Source organism: Peromyscus eremicus, chromosome 3 (genome assembly GCF_949786415.1).
Source record: "Peromyscus eremicus chromosome 3, PerEre_H2_v1, whole genome shotgun sequence".
NCBI classification, from domain to species: Eukaryota; Metazoa; Chordata; class Mammalia; order Rodentia; family Cricetidae; genus Peromyscus; species Peromyscus eremicus.
In genome coordinates, this window is record NC_081418.1 from 9,384,424 (window position 1) to 9,402,333 (window position 17,910).

At 34.7% G+C, this 17,910-nt stretch overlaps 1 protein-coding gene across 1 annotated transcript in view; it reads right to left on the minus strand.

The window, feature by feature from the left end:
* Sema3a (semaphorin 3A) overlaps nt 1-17,910 on the minus strand; it is a 357,767-nt gene that overhangs the window by 303,914 nt on the left and 35,943 nt on the right. The window lies entirely within an intron of this gene.

Here is a 17,910-nt window from a genome sequence, read left to right on the forward strand (position 1 = left end):
TATATGCTATTCTTTTAGAGTCAATGGGTATTTATTATTACTCTTGCTATGTGAAAAAAATTAGAGAAAAAAGTAAGCCTTGGTTTAAGCAAAAGGATAATTCTTTAATCCAGTTGTGAAGACCAATGTCAATGCCACTTTAAACATCTGTTGGATGTGTGTATTACAGGGTAGTCAGATTGTTTTAAGGAACTGACTAAGGGTTTGAAAAAAGGCCTTGTGGCAGGAGGAGTGTTTCTGAAGTCTGGTCTATCTAGAGTTTTTCATTTTCCTGGTACCATGGTTAGCAATCAAAATCTCATGAGAGACAACTATCACTGAGCCACATTCACAGTCTTCCTCTGCGTAGATATGAAGTTCCTATAATACATAATAAGGACAGAGCCTGAGGAAGTTAGATAGGAAAAGCTTAACTCTTAACAATGAGGGAAAGTGGCATAATTGGGTGGAAGAATTAGGCTGAGCATACAGCATTTGCCTAGCATCCAGCCTGGAAAAGAAAAGAAATAGAAGATGGAAGAGGGATAGCAGGGCACAAAGGCTATCTCTTAATGTCATGGGGACGTAACCTTCAGGCTTTGGGAGAAGAAAAGAGACTCCTCAGGATGTGGGGCTGAGGAGCTAATAGAGTGCTATCTCACCTCCAATCTTAATGATTTAAGTGGTGTTAGGAGGAAATAGCTGCCTCTTGAAAGATGGTGTGAGAAGCAGTCAGGAGGCTTCAGGTGCAAAGAAGATAAGGGAGAATACACAAAAGTGTTTGAAGATAGAAAGGCTTTGTTGGTGAGGTCCAGAGAGCATCAGGAGACAATCAGGAGACAGAAGTAGAGGATCAGGATTAGTTTTAGTGATGGCGATGACATGAAAGTTCTGGGTTCTATTTAGTGACTGACATAAAGCAAGAAAGTGGGCATGATAAGGTAAGTCCCGAGTTTCCCCAAACAGACCATAGTGATTAGTCTGAGTGTCAGTAGGATCAAAGGGATGTTATGATGTTTTTGCTAGGAATGTCCAGGAATTAGGGGTATCCACTGCACTCTTGACCTGAAAATGGGTGTCTTCTAAGAAAGATCTTTCTAGGTTAGCATAAAGGCAGTCTTTTCTTCCTCTTGCACTGCTGGCCTGGAGGAGAAAGGTGTCTGTCATATGTGGACTTCCTTCTAGCATACATAGAGAATTGGAATAAGAGGAGCAACGATAGTAGACCTGGTTAGGGATGTCCTCTTGGTGACATTTCATCTGCAATATGAAGAACTTTGTGAATATCTTGATAAAGTATTAGGAATTAAAAAAGGAGCAATAAACAAGAGTGCTCTGAGGTTAGATCATATGCAGAATATCCAGAAACAGATGAAGTCATCAATTGTGAGAGAGTAGGGTGATGGGTTGGAGGCAGTGGTGCAAGATGTAATTCAAGGACTGCTGTGACCAAATTCAAAACAAGAACTACAAATATTGTTGACACCTATCCCATAAACATAATTTCCTACTCTATAAAAATATACTAGTTAAGTGGAGACAGTGCAAAAAACACAGACACACACAGACACACACACACAGACACACACAGACACACACACACACACACACACTGTAAATATTATAACAAAAACAGCTTATTTCCATAAAAAAGGCCTCACAGTACAATCACAATATTGATAAAATATCACTCTACTAAACAGACTATACCTCAAAAAACTAGTTACAACTATAGTTAGATGTATTTACTTGGCAGGATATGCTGTCCACAACCTTGATAGCCCAGAGAGCATCCTGCACAGATGAGCTGGCCAACCTCTCTGGAGAAGATTAGAGGAGCCAATGATACAACCACAGACACAAAGTAACTGTTTCAACCTGACAGTTCCTTTTTATAATCCACACTATATAATTTTTCTACAAAAAAAAAAAAAAAGTCTGTCAAAAGGCGCTCCATTAGTGTCAGGTAAAGATTCCTAAGGAGTAAACTTTTTAAATTGCTGTAAAATGACAGAAACAAGGAAACTTAAATGGGAAATTCCTAATACAAATAGATTAAAATTCTTTATCTTATCTGTTTCTTCTCTTTGATCCTGGCATTCTCCTGGAAACTCTAAAGGGATTGTGACTTTGACAAATACAATGTCTGGTGGTTCTTGCACTGATGTACTATGAACAAATAAAGCATTCATTCTCCGCTGAACCTGTTTTTATTAAGTAATGATTTACTAAGAGTTTTGAAAAATGAAACTGATACTGGCCATTTAATTTAAAAACCACAGTACATTTATTAGAAACACTGAAAACTGTCATTAATATTGGTAGGAAAGTTGATTTCAAATTTAAAACATCTTTCTCTTCCCCCATTTCTCATCTTTCTTTTCTTTCTCTTTCTTTTTTCTGTCTATCATAAGAAAAGATAAGATTTGGGCAATCGCTTAGAATAAGTCAAAAATTATCAATTAGGATTTATTTTTATGTACCATGCAGGGTTCCAAATAGTTTTGATTCAAAATAATAGACTGATAATATTTCTAATAAAACAAATATTTTAATATTTAAATTACATTCAAGTGTGTACAATTTATTAATTTTAAATCATATTATTTATCATTACTTTTAGAATACTTATTAAACAAATTTAATTACTTAGGATGTTTTTGCATTTTGGGGTTTTGACTATGGCTTCACACATACTGGGAAAGCATTCCAATACTGAACTGCATGCTTATCTTTTTGTTTTCATAGTTTGCATTGGGAGGTGGGGTCTTACTGAGTTATACAGGCTGGTCTTCAACTCTCCAGTGCTTGGAGAGTAACTGGTGTTTCAGGCCTGTATCACCAACAAGTCCACTTCAGGAAATGTTTTAAGTGAGAAATTAAATTACACATTTGGTATTTGCATCAAAGGTATAGGCTAATGCATTTGAAATGCTAGGGATGGGGCTCACCAAAACAAATTAGTGCCACATTGGGCCTCAGAAGACCTAATACAGCTTCCAACATCCATACTAATGTTCTTATTTACCAAAGATTTTTTTAAAAAAGTTTAATTTGCTCAACATACGTCTGTGGAATCTGTCTTGTAAGTAATTTTCTTTGATCATTCTTCATTTTAGAATATGATCATCTTTTAGTTTAGAATAGTCTTGAAACAAAACACTTCACTATTTTATTTTACACCAAGATTATACTGGCCATAGAAAAAAATGAATAATAAGACCTTCATAATGAATAGTGCCCCAAAGTACCTTTTTGGTTTTACAGCAGATGTTAACTTGACCTGAATAAATATTGGAGATAATCTGGGGCCCTTGACAGATCATAAAGGAAGCCCCACTGATAATCAATGTATGTTAAAATCTTCTTTTAAAATTAAAGGAAAATAATTTATATAAATGGTTTATATAAATTATATAAATTGTTATTAAATAATCGTCTATCACTTAAATTATTAAATTCATTTACTTGATAAGACTATCTTCTAAATTTTTATTCATATATATATATCACATGATAGCTACAAATTATTTTCATGTAAATGAACCTTATGAAATATATCCTATCATATGATTGCTAATGACATTCTGTTATACATTTATGGATCAATGCCTTGCTCAGCCATCATCAGAGAAGCTTCCTCCTGCAGCAGATGGGAACAAATACAGAGGCCCCCAGCCAGACATTATGCAGAGAGTAAGAGACCTTGGAACTCTCAGCCCTAGACAGGATGTCTTCATTATACCCAATCCTTAGGGCTCAAGAAACCCAGGGGAAAAAGGGGGCAGAAAGATTGAAACAGTTAGAAGAATTAGAGGATATCAAGAAAACAAGGTCCTCTACATCAACATGACCAAAGCTTATAGGAACTCACAGAGACTGAGGCAGCATGTACAGGGTCTTGCATGAGTTTGTACCAGTTATGGTCCTGGAGCTGAAAGCAGAAGTGGACAAATGTCCCCAGAAGCTATCTCCAACTGATAACCACTTGCAAATGAAAATTAAGTTTCCTCCAAGGGAGCCTCACTGGGAAAACAAACTACTCTTAAGGGTAGGCTGAATGCCCAGCCGTAGATGGACTATAGAAAATGATCTCAATGGAATCTTTGGAAGTACTTTGTCTCATAATGTCATGTCAGGGCACTTCCTTTTTTAAAAAAAATCTTATTTATTTTATTACATTTTTACATTTTCTTTTCTTCTGTCTTCCAACTGTGCAGGTCCTTTGCACACATATCATGGCTTCCAGTTTAGTGTGGCTATGGAATTCCTGAGTGTGGGAATGAGTGGGCCTCTGTTTCTTGTGTCTTCTCTTAGGCTTTTTTCCTTTTGTATTTTTTGTGTTTGTTTGTTTTGTTGTGTTTTTTTGTCCAAGTCCAATTTGTTAGTTTTTGTTTTAACTTATTTTATTATTATTCCAAAGAAGCCAGGTTGTTTTTTCTAATGAGAGACAGAAAGGGGGTTAATGCAGATTTGAGGGGAAATGGGAAGCGAATGGGAGGAGCAAAAGAAGGGTAAACCATAATTGGAATATACTATGTGAGGTAAAAACCCACTTTCAATAAAAGCAAAAAAGAGAAATATACCCTATCATAAGTACAGCATATGAACAATAGAGACAAATGCATAACCCTCCCTGTAGAATCCTTACTTATGTTGTGGAGACTTTGTCATGATTCTAATTAAATAAAGTGTCGGCTTCTCTCTCAATTCAATCACAGCTAAAGACATCATTGAAACATTGGTTCTTCACGTTTGTGACACTCTTCTAAAGGAGGCTTTCCAACATAATTTACTGTTTTTATTTTGAAACTTTATATAATATTGATTTGCTTTTCACTAGCAAGTTGATTTTAATTCCATCATGCGTAAGAATTAGTTCATGTTTTAAAATACCAACTGTTAGACATCTAAGCATTTATTTTTTCTAAAGTTCTATTACCATCTATATGAGAACAAACTCTGAGGACAAAATATTCAAAATTATGAGAAGAGTGAAGATTTTGAGTCTCTAGCACCAGATAGTAATTCCCCCAAAACACAGCTATTAATTTGTAATTCTTTAGCGATAAATCAAGCTAATTATGTTGTCTGTGGTTTTTCACATTTGATCTAAAGGCTTTCATTTTCAACTAATTTTCTTTAAACTGATGTTTTTCCCTCTTTTGTTACATGGTACCATTTAAATCTTTACTCTTGTAATAATTAGAGTTTTAAGAGATACATAGGAACATCTTTGAGTCAGTTTGCAATAAGTCCTCAGATATATGCTGTCTTCCTATATGTTTGCCAAGAGGGAAAGCAGATAAATCATTTTTTTTCAAATTCCCTACTATAAATTTCCTACCACAGCTTGTGATGTCCACTCAAAACCCAGTTCTTATTGTATGTGCCACACATTCTCATTCATGTACTGAATCATCAACTGTCGCTCTGAGGACATTAATGGTAGAAGAGGACATGAGCGGCTGGGGTGAACAGATGAGAGGGGTGGATGAGTTTGACCAATGGGTTCTTAGTTTACATCTGAGATGGAGCAAGAGGCTCCGGTTTGCTATCGCACAAAGGATGATTACAGAAAACAATAACGTACTGTCCATGTCAGAAACGCATAAGAACTCATTTTAAAAGTTTTCATCACAAAGAAATGATAAATGTTTAAGGAGATAGGAATTTTTAAATTGATCTACACATCACATAATATATCCATAAGTTAAGCATTAAGTTACTGTTTATATGTATGATTTTATGCTTTTAATTTTTGTGTATAAATTTTTTAAAAAAATAATTCAAATATGAGTAATAGCCCATTTGTAAAGAACTTATTTACCTAACATTCTAGAACCCATAGGCCCCTCTTAGCACTCCCCTCCACAAACAAACACCAAACTCAAAACTAATAATTTGATGCCTATAAAACCTTATTAGAACTCAGGGGGTTTATAGTTGTGCAATTGACATAAAATGTTAATCTATTGAGTAAAACAATCTATGATTTGCTTTCCTGAAACATTATGAACATACAAACTATAGGAAAACACCACAGCACAAAGACAAACTTCCTCCATCATCATCTTCATACGTGGTGTTTTGACACTCATGGGACAGTGGCATGTGAATCCAGTCACCTGTGAGCAGAAGCTTCAGTAGCCAGCTATGGTATGCCATTCTACTTTTCCTTCCCCAGGAGACTAGTGTGGATTTTTTTTAAACTTTAGAATTATGACACACAGCCTAAGCTATCTTGTGATGGATAGAGAACATGTGCAATATACAGACTTTATTGTTTCTAGGAACACAGATGTTGAGGTCAACTTTTGTGTTTTTCTTTCTTTCTTCCTTTTTTCTGTCTTTGTTTTTTAATACCATAGTACAACCTAGTTTAGCCTAACTTATGGACCAATACAACAGAAAGTACACAAAGGTGAAAGAAAGAAAGATGTTAAAACACAAACGCGTGCACGCACACACACACACACACACACACACACACACACACACACACACACTACACAGTGTCAGAGATGATAGTCAACATTGCCTAGCCAAGAACTGTCCTTTATACAGGACTCATTTTGTGCTGTCTACACTAGCAAGAATTCCAGGGAGCTGGCAGCTAGGAATTAGTCTGACAATTATTTTCCTAAGAAAAGCTATTTCAGGTGGAGATTCAGCTCAGTAATAAATGCTTGCCTAGCACTCATGAGACTCTAGTTTTGATCCCCAGATCTAGAAATGAAAAAAAAAATATTTTTCTAAATATACAAGGAGAAATAAAATTAATAACATAGAATGTTGTTACATTTCCTTTAATCTCATAATAATTCTAACACTATATAATAGACTATGAATAGTAAATGAATATCAAGCTAACTGAAGAAAATATTATCAGGATAATTGATTGTTATTATAATCTTCTATGTATTTTATTTAATGGATTGGAACAGGAAGCCAATCATCTCCAATAAGGTAATCTCATCAAATCAAATTTCACAGAACAGTAAAGAACATATTACAGTGAAAGTCAAAAATCTGTAAATGTTAAAGATGGGTTTGAGAGTCCAGTGAACTGGTGTACTATGTGAATATATGTGATGAAAGGAAGGGACAGGGAGTGTTCTCTGTTGCCTTTACATTCTGACATCTTTGTTTTGTAATGCCATCTGAATGTAGGCACAAACCCCATGAAATAAAGACTACAATCTCTGAGAATTCCAGACGTTCTACATCTCCCTGTCTGATATACTCAACAACATTATGATTTTAAGGACATTGTTTAAATTCTAGTTAGATGTGGCGAAGGAGATGGGAAAGACCATGGGGCCTCGACCCTACATAAAGAATGATAGGTAACCAAGGAGTCCTGAGAGTGGGAGAGATAGGCTTCCCCAGGGAAGAGCACAAAAAATTCATTATACAGTACCAAACGGTCAGCCCTGAAAACACAAATAAAATTAACATTACACCAACTGAGCAAGACTTTATGTATTTAGGAATATCAATATCAATATCAATATCAATATCAATATATATATATATGTATACACACAATATATAAGTATGCATGTAATAACAATAAAAAATAAGCCATAAGTCTGAAAGAGAGCAAGGAGATATATATGGAAGTGTTTAGAGGAAGGACAGGAAAGGGAAAATAATGTAATTATATTATAATATCAACATATATTAAAAATGAATAACAGAATTATTAAGGCATGAAATCATAATAAAAAGAATAAAAAGCTACCTAGATCATTTTTTATAGACTAGACACACATAATAGCTCAACTAATTCTTAAATAGTACACATAAAATTTATTCTTCTTGTAAAAACAGTAGTACATACTAATTTTTGGTGAATAATGTCAAATTTACTCCTAATAATAATTATTATTACAATTGGTATATATTAAAGGGATAAATGCACCATACACTCTTACAAATTTCTGTTCTAAATAACTAAATTTAACATTATCTTTATCGCCTTATTTAAGAACTCTATCATAAACTTTTCTATTATAACATATTTTAATGTATTCAAATTTATGTATTATATCTTACATGAATATGTTTTGATTCTACTGAATTTAAATTATTAATTGACTCAACAATTTGAGAATTCAATGTGAATGCTTACATTAAATAATCAGTTTGTTAAAATTTTTATCCCTCTTTTTTATTTGTTTGGCATTTTTAAAATTAAGTGCTTCTTGTTTTATTGTCTTCCACTTTTTCTTGTTTTTTTTTTTAAATGCTGATAGGAAATTGTTCAAATTGAACATAACTATTTCAATTTATATTTACATCTAGATTATATACGGACCTATCTGGGAACAAATTAGCTAACATTTTCAAATTTTAATAATGCAAACTAAAGAATGTAAAACCACGAATGAGCACAGTGCTTATTTCACAGCACATGGAGCAACAGCATGGAAAGTAAGCTTGTCACGGGCTGCCGTACAAACATCCCTCTGTCTTTGAATTCCACAAGTACATTACCCTTCTACCAAGTAATTAACAAGATGATAGCGGTGGGCTAAGTCCATATATTAGGTTATTATCGGAGGAGAGAGGGGTAGGGGAAGAGAGAGAGAGAGAGAGCGAGAGAGAGAGAAAGAGAGAGAGAGGGTTACCCTTAGGTGCTCCTGTGAATCTTCCTTCTTATTACTTGCTGATGACTTTATGAAGCAGATTTTTTAATCTTCCAGAATCATATTTTTGTTTGAAAGCCAGAATCGGATATTTTCCCCCAAACAGCTAGTGTCCTGATGTAAAAAGAACGGGGAGTGGCGGTAGGGTGCCCTCAATCGAGGTGATTAAATGCAGGCTCTGCACTCTGTCAAAACCCTTTTCCTGCCTCACATTTTCTAAAAATGGAAAAGGTGAAGCTTTCACACGTAGCGGGCTCCAAATAAACAGTGCGCCCAGCACACAGCTCGTGATACCAGCAAAAACATTTTCTCACACATCAGGAAATTCTTCTGCTAGCTGGTCCCTTCCATCCTAATAGGACATTTCTCCATATTAATGTGAAATTCAGTGTAGGGACCCTGAAAATTCTGCATCCCTCAGGCTACGTGTGTCCCAAAGAAGCATTAGCCATGTGTAGCCTTAAGGGACTTTTATACAAAATTTACTGGAGTAACATATAGTTTACTCGGAAGAGAAAAAGAAAAGAAAACTGGGTCACTGTGGTGATTGCTGGTAACATAAACCTATTAAAGTTTTTTTACTTTTCTGTATTTTACCTTCCTGTTTTATAGAGAGAAGCATTGTGTTTAGAAAATGGAGCCTGAACTAGATGATACTCATGAAGTTGTTGATCAGTGGCTGCCATAACTATCGTGTATTATTCACATCATCCAGCCAGCACAGACTGACAGGCTGGTGTTTGGTTAGTTTTGCTGTTCCTGTGTTTTGGGTTTGTTGTTTTTAACCTTTTAGTTTTAACTTGTGTGTGATATACACATTCTTTGCCTAAATAATACTATGTGTTTTCAGTTTGAAGTCTTAAAATTAAACACCTCTAACGGCTCTTCTGTGTCTTGCTATCCTGACGTTTGCAGTACATTTCACATTCGCTATACTTCACTACCCCTTGTCTCAACATATTCCATCAGTTATTATGGTCTCCGAGTTGCCGATCAATTATTTAGCTGAAATAACTGTTCTCTGGTGGATAGCATTCTTAGGATGAACTCCTTGAAATGCAACCACCCCAGAAAATCATTCACTACAAAATTGAATTGGACACATCATATTTCTAAATAATCTTTGAAAAATGTGACTTAAGAAAATGTATTTGTTTGGCATTTTTAAAATTAAGTGCTTCTTGTTTTTATTGTCTTCTACATTTTCTTGTTTTTTTTTAAAAATGCTGATAGGAAATTGTTCAAATTGAACATAACTATTTCAATTTATATTTATGTCTAGATTATATACAGACCTATCTGGGAACAAATTAGCTAACATTTTCAAATTTTAAAATTCAAACAATTAAGGAATACTAATAACCATTTTATACTGGAGAAGAAATTGTATGAATGGTTAGATAAATGTGACATTTTTCAAGGAAAGTTGTCATAAAGTACTTTTAGGTCATATCAGAGCCTCTGTTTTCTTCTTCATTGAAATGAATAAGCAATAATCATTTCTTAAGTAATTTAACATGAAATTGCCACTTTTGAACTTGTCAAATGAAAATATGTGCACTTGAAGATAAAATAGGTATATTTCTTATTTAACTCCATGATTTTTTTAGCTTCTAAATGTTAATATCAAATTGATAATCACAAATTAGTTGGTAATTACTTTGGAATCCAGTTTAAAAAGGGAAATCACTTAAAAACCATGGCCGGTTTTTATAACTTAGTGTATAGGCTTCACTTGCTTGTTGGAACTTTTGCTGTCAGTTACCATGAGGCATGTAAGAAATAAATCCTGGACCATAAGAACCCATTTTGAAAATAAAGCATCTTAACCTGATCACCGACAAACAAAACAGAGGAAAACCCCATTATTTTGAAGCTACTCTTCCTCACTATTACCACCACACAGGGATTGCTCTTCCACTTCCCATCTTCCCGCGTTGTTCATTCTTGACATCAAGTACTTCTTTAATTTCTTTGGGGGTTTCATTTTCATCATAAAGCTATAACTGTGTTAGATATTTACAGTATTAGCACATGCTTAATGTAATGGCAGTTACTCTTGTCAGTGATTTTACACCTGCCACCCTTCCCCTCTCACTCATTGTCTCCGGATGGCTGTGTGAAGACCGGCTTTCAGGCTTTCTTGTAGATGATGGGGCCATCTCTTCTTGGGATTTTAATATCTCTCTCTGTGTGTCCTTCATTTCAAATGCCATCTCTGCGAACAGCAGTGTTACTCCTAGAAAATTTTTCTTTGAGCATCATGAAGAGTTTCTCTCATCCTCTCTGGCTTTCTCCTGTTTCCATCTGTTGTGAAGAGAATTAGAACTTTCCGACGTGTGTTTCTACTTTGTCTGCTTTGCTTCATGTTCTCCTCTGTCTCAGATCTTCTCTTTATCTTCCATCTTTCAGGCCTTGAATAGAGGATGTTTTAAAGTGCAGGGATTTGACTGAAATCTGACTGGGGATCTTTAACTTTCCTGTTCTTACATATTTGTAACCTTTTCTGTCTTTTGGAAGTATTCTACTACTACTTTTTTTAGATGAGATTTCTAGCTCATTAGTATTCTCAGGCCCCTTTGGCTACCATATCCATCTACAATGCTGTTCCAAATTCCCCAGTGCATTCCTTTATTACTCTTCATCTGTTTATCACTCTTCTCTTCCAGCTGTGTATTTTCACATACCCAGTTTCAAGACCAAATTTGACTCTTCTATGTGATCTATGCTGCTATTGACATACCTCACACCAGTGCTCACCTCAAAGAATTGCTTTTGACTTTTAGAAATTGCTTCATCATGGTATTATTCTTCTGTTAGAGTACTATATCTTAGCTCTCTCTTTTCTGGAAACTCATTAAGCTTATTTAAAGCAATTTTTTCAGTTTTTCCACCTGAAAATTCACAAGCCTGGCCAACAAATATCACAATATCTTGGCTAAACATTTTCTAAAAACTCCTGATGTATGTGGATAAAACATTGAAGGGGTTCCATCCAGACCATGTGACTGGTCAGTGTTTGTTTGTCCTTGTCCTTCTAGGAATTCTATGTGGGCTTTGAACCTGTACTCAATTCTACCTTAGCTCTGGATGACATCGCCACTCAAAGTTCACCCCAGATCTGCTTTTCATGTCCTGTCACAGCTTTGACACCAGAGAGTGACCAAAATCCCTTTTTATCCCTAATCCAAATTTCATCATTCATCACAAACAAGTAAAGTACCTAAGAGGGGATCACATACTCCCCAGCCTCTTCCTTAGAGACTAGAGGAGACCCAGATGCCTCTTTGGAAGTCACTGCTGTGTCTATGCAAACACACTCAGAATACTCTATTATAAACACAGTATGTGAAGAGTTTCTTACATTATCAAGAAAACTTAAAACAAAATAAATTAAAATATTCATTACAATATAGCAAGAGACAAACACTTTAGAAGGACAGGACTGAAAAAATATACAGCGTGGGAGGGAATGGTGAGAGATTTTTGCATTTATTAGCATATTTTAGAATAATATGTTATATTTAGATTTACTTTCTTTATGGTCATGCTAATTTGCAATCATTTCAAGGTAGCAAGTTATGATAAAATATATTCTTCTGTAAGCTTTATAGTAAGCATAAAACAAAAATTTAGAAACATCAAACCTAAATAATCAGCCAGGAATCAAAACACATTGCAAGAATAAATCCTTAACCACAGGGAATACTATTAAACAGGGAGAAAAAAAGAAATGAGCTACAAGAAAGCTAGAAAATAGTTAAAAAATACTACAATAAGAACTTATCTATGCATAATTATCTTTTAAAGGTTATAATGGATTAAATTATCGAGTTAAAAGACATATAGTGATGAAATGCATAAAGTTAACAACAAATAAGTATGGTTGACAGTAAGACACTTATTCCACCTCTAAGGGCATGTCAAACTCACTCGCTGTGTGACATTAGTTTTCTTACCAGTAAAATGAAAATCACAGTACTGCCTACCTGTTAGAATTAAACAGTTTAATACTTGCATAACATAATGACTGTCAAAATAGCTGTGGATTACAGATCATTACTTCAATATTATCTTCCTCATCACCATCAGCTTTACCCATTTTTAATATATTCAAGGGAATGTTCTACTTGAAGAATGATAAAATGATTTTGATGATTTTATAAAAAGAGGAAATCAGATTAGTCACATTTAGACTCATTTTAAGCTTTTGCTTTTTTAAGTAGTAAAAAGTTCTTTCTTCCCAGATGTCTTTAACTTATGCCAAGTTGAAAAAACACCTAACAATTACTAATGGAATAAAACTAAACTAGTTGTGTTCTTTTCTCTATAATACTATTTATCAAAGCCCATAATCAGCAATAGTATTCAACTCCTTTTGCAAAAATGCAATTCTCTAGAGTTTGTTTGCTGAAGTGAGTGCATGTTCTCTTTAGCAAACCTCTTAGTCTGTGTTCTTTTGGCACTAACCACTGCACATTGAAACATGTCACCAATGACAGACAGACCTCCTTCAGCTAAATCAGAGTGAAAGTACTATTCCCTTCTTATAAAGAAACCATTTTTGTGATGAAGAGAAATCCTATCATTTCCTGAGTAGACATTCACAAGAGGGTATTTAAAGCATATGAATTAAAAAATAAATAGATAAAAAGAATTTGGGGAAGAATAGAATCTTGCAGAAATTAAATAAATAAAAATAAAACCATCCATGTTTCCAAGCTAAGCACAACTCCTTTTGTATAATGAACTGTAGGTCTCTAAACAAATGAAGAGCTTATTTTTTGATAATATTCCTTCATGAACCTTATGGACAGATGTGGCCTTAGTCATGCATCATGGTTGATTACTATCATTTTCAGTTTATGCAACACAGACTAAGGATTTTATTTTTTAATTTAACATTTAATTTCTTTGGTATTACAGTAGACAAAAAGCAATATCCCATGATTTTTTTCTTTGTTATAGCACATCTGCACAATAAAAATATTTATGTCAAATATGTTATGTCAAAAATATTTACAATGTGACTTTACAATCATGTATGTCTGTTTATTCTCTTTCAGAATGTAATCCATTTTTTAAAATGTGGTTTTAAAGATAGTGTTTTAAAGTTTCTTACTATGAATTGTTCCCTGAGGTATTTTAGAAAGTGAAAGAATCAACACCATGTGAAAATGTGTAAATAAAATTATCCAAAGAATCATAGTTTGCGATCATGATAACCAAACTTATGTTCCTGGCACCATCAGCCAAAGATTTTTTAAATTACAGGGCAATGAAAACCTTTCAAATATGTTTAGAGCTACAGCAGTCTGAATTTATTGGTGGGGTGTATCTTTAAGGTGGCTTCTCAGCAAACAAGTGCTACAGGGTAACAGAAATCAGCCTGGCTTTCCAATCCAATCACTTTCATTAGTAAGTAGCTGGTAAACAGGGACGATTAACAGCAGATCACTCCATAGTTTCTGAGCTCACAGTTGACCATAGTCATGGATATAAAGTTAATGTTGAATTGACTGAGGAACTCTACTCTATACTAATCTGCCTGCTCTAATGAAGGAACAGAAATGGGACTCGTGCAGAACAAAGTGACAAGAACATGTGCTTGAAACAAGCACAGGATGCTTCTAGATGACATAAAAAAGCAACAAAATGGATATATATAGATATAGATATAGATATACTTTAGAAATCACCTCTTACCAGATGAGAATTCTGTAATAACAAAATGCAAAAATTGATTGTTAACAGGAATATTCACAATAATTTCAGAGTTCATTTTTTTCTAACTGAAGCTTATTATGAAATCTCATTAATAAATAAATGACATTGATCTATTTATTTATGTGCATGTGTGTAAGCATATATATGTCAGTGTGCATCTTCCATGGCACATATGTGGAGGTCAGAGAACAATTTGTTGGAATTTATTCTATTCTGTTTTATGGGTCTCAGAGATCAAACTCAGGTCATTAGGCCTTTATCCACTGAGCCATATCACCAGCTTTATAAAAATAAATACATATAAAATATACTTAATTAAACAGACTATAAAATATGGATTGAATTGTATACAAAAATTTATAATTCACCTGTGTGTATAATAATTGTCAACCAAAAACTTTCATTCTTTTAGCAATCAACATTTATTGATTGATAAAATATGTATGTCTCATGAGAAAACAGAAAAACTGAAAGTTTAGTAGCCACAAGAAATTTAGCTTGCCAAAAAACTGTACCTAAACTGAATAGAGATGCATGCTACTGAAACAGTATAGAATCAAATGTTGTAACAAATGCTACGTGTACAGTAATTCATATTTGCTTATATTTATAGAAGAGGTTTATGGATTTATAACAGTATAATGCTATATACATTTATCTATCAATTATCTACCTATTAACCTATCATCACCATTATCTGCTTATCTACTTTTAATAAATATTTAGTTCATATCATGAGAGAGTGAGAGTGAATATAGTTCTGAATTTTGGATTTAAGGCACTGAACAAGCAAAATACCTCCCCTTTCAGAGCTTACATTGTAAGAGGAGATAGACAGGAATAAAATCTGTGATTTTAGAACCAACATGAGTAGTGCACAGGAAGAAAGTGAGTGAAGTGCATTGCTATTTTAATCTAGAGAAGTTGGAAGAGCTTCTCTAGAGTTTTATTTGCAAATGGTATGAATGAAGGAAGCTGGCCACAGGGTAACTGACCTGAGGAAGAAACTAGAAATAGCAAGGCATCATGTATGCTTGAAGTCTCCTGAGCCAGGGCAACAAATATAGGTCAGATAAGAGAGGAGAGAACCTGTCCAACAAACGCCATGTAGACACTAAGGAAATAAGCAGGCCATGTATTGCATTGGTAAGTAGTTGGAGGGTATTCAACAGAGTAGTGAATGATTAACTCATTCTATCTATATTTTTGATATTTACATGATTTTTAAAGATTAACTATATTTAATATATAACAACATATTATTAATACACACATCACTACTCATACTTTATAGTTTATTCTCGGACTATTTCATCTACTACTGAACATCTATACCCTGTGAAAAGACCTGTGTATTTCCCCCTGACCATATCCTTCATAACCAACACTCTGCAACTATCAATTGAGCATTAATTTACACTCAAATCATTATGAGATCCTGTGGTACTTGTCAGTCATATCTTGATAAAATGGTTAATATTATTTAACGTGGTATCTTCTACACTCACCAATGCTGTTCCATTTTAAGTGGCTGAATAATATTGCATCATAATATGTCGTTTTAGTTTAAAGTTTTGTAAGATTATAATATAATCATATCTTTCTCTTATGGTGAAGTATTGTGTCCCCCAAAATATTGTGCACCCTAATAAAGTTTATCTGAGCATCAGAGGAAAAAGCCAACCACTATAGTAAACACAGTGGTCAGGCAATGGTAGCACACACCTTTAATCCTATCACTCAGGAGGCAGAGATCAATCTGGATCTCAGTGAGTTCAAGGCCACACTGGAAACAGAGCCAGGTGTGGTGGCACATGCCTTTAATCCCAGCACTAACCATAATGGTCTGGAGGTCTGTACAGACAGAAAGGAAGTGACGGAGCTGGGCAGGAAGAGGAAGTGATGTAGCGGGGCATAGAGAGGAAATGAGGGGCAGAACAGAAAGGCATATAGGCGTGGGCATACAGGAAGTAGGTCTCTTTGGAGACTGAGGTCTTGGTGATGTGAGGTTGTTTGTGGTTTGTCCTGTTCCTTTGATCTCTCAGTTTTTCACCCCAACACCTGACTTTGGGTTTTTTTTTTTTATTAATACAACCATTTAGCAATTTGTATTACATTCCCTCTTCCATTTCTTCCCTCTAAACTCTTCTGTTCTTTATTGATTTCATGGCCTCTTTGTCTTTAATTATTGCTGTGGGATGTATGGCAAATGTGTTGCTAATTAATCAATAAAACACTGATTGGCCGTTGGCTAGGCAGGAAGTATAGGCGGGGCAAGGAGGAGAATAAAGCTGGGAAGTGGAAGGCTGAGTCAGAGAGACACTGCCAGCCGCCACGATGAGAAACAGCATGTGAAGATGCCGGTAAGCCACGAGCCATGTGGCAAGGTATAGATTAATGGAAATGGATTAATTTAAGCTTTAAGAACAGCTAGCAAGAAGCCTGCCATGGCCATACAGTTTGAAAGCAACATAAGTCTCTGTGTTTACTTGGTTGGGTCTGAGGCTGTGGGACTGGCAGGTGAGAGAGATTTATCCTGACTGTGGGCCAGGCAGGAAAACTCCAGCTACAAATTATGGTTTCATATTATATGTAACTTTTTAAGAGACCCACTCTGTAAAATGAAAGGAAGGTGAGCTGCTAAAGTATGGTGATATTTTATTTGTACTGAAATGTGATTTTATTTGTATGTTAATGAATAAAGTTGCCTGGGGGTCAGAGCTAATAGCAAGCCATAGCAGAGCTGGGCGTTCATGGCACACGCCTTTAATCCTAGCACTTGGTAGGCAGAGCTTGTATCCTGTGTGGTCAAGGATACAGCCAGCATTGGAGACACATGCCTTTTAATCTCAATACCAACCATAGAAGATCTGGAGGTCTGTACAAACAGGCAGTGACGAGGCAGTCATGTGGTTGGGTTTACAACCAATGAGAAGGCAGAACAGAAAGTCTATATAAAGACAAACACTCAGGAAGTAGGTCTCTCTTAGCTGAAGAGGCTAGCTGCAGCAGATGGGTAAGGCTCTTAGCTCTGACCTCTTGGCTTTCTTCTTTGCATTGGTTCTGTGTTTTTTTATTTAATAAGACTGTTGGTTACATCCTCACTGGAGTTTCTTGTTCCAACTGGCAAATCAATCATACAGCCATACATCTTTCACCATATTCACAGGAAACACACTGGTTGCCTACACAGGATATTAATAGTTGTATTATTTAGATACAGTCTTCTGGCTAAGTATTAAATTCTACACAGAATACAGAAATACATTTCTGTATTTTCTAGAATATTCTGCATTTCTAGAATAAAACATTATAAACAAAACTAAATGTTTTATAATCCACAAACACAAGATATTTTCTGAAACAATTTGCTTTTAACTTATTTCAGTTTTTGAATCTACAAGTGATTTATATATATATATATATACATATATTATCATATATATATATATCATAGAAAGTAGTTCACTTTTATTTTTTTTATTTGTATCATGTGTGTGCCTGTACATGTGGAGGCCAGAGAGTATGTCAGATTACTTGAAGCTGTGAG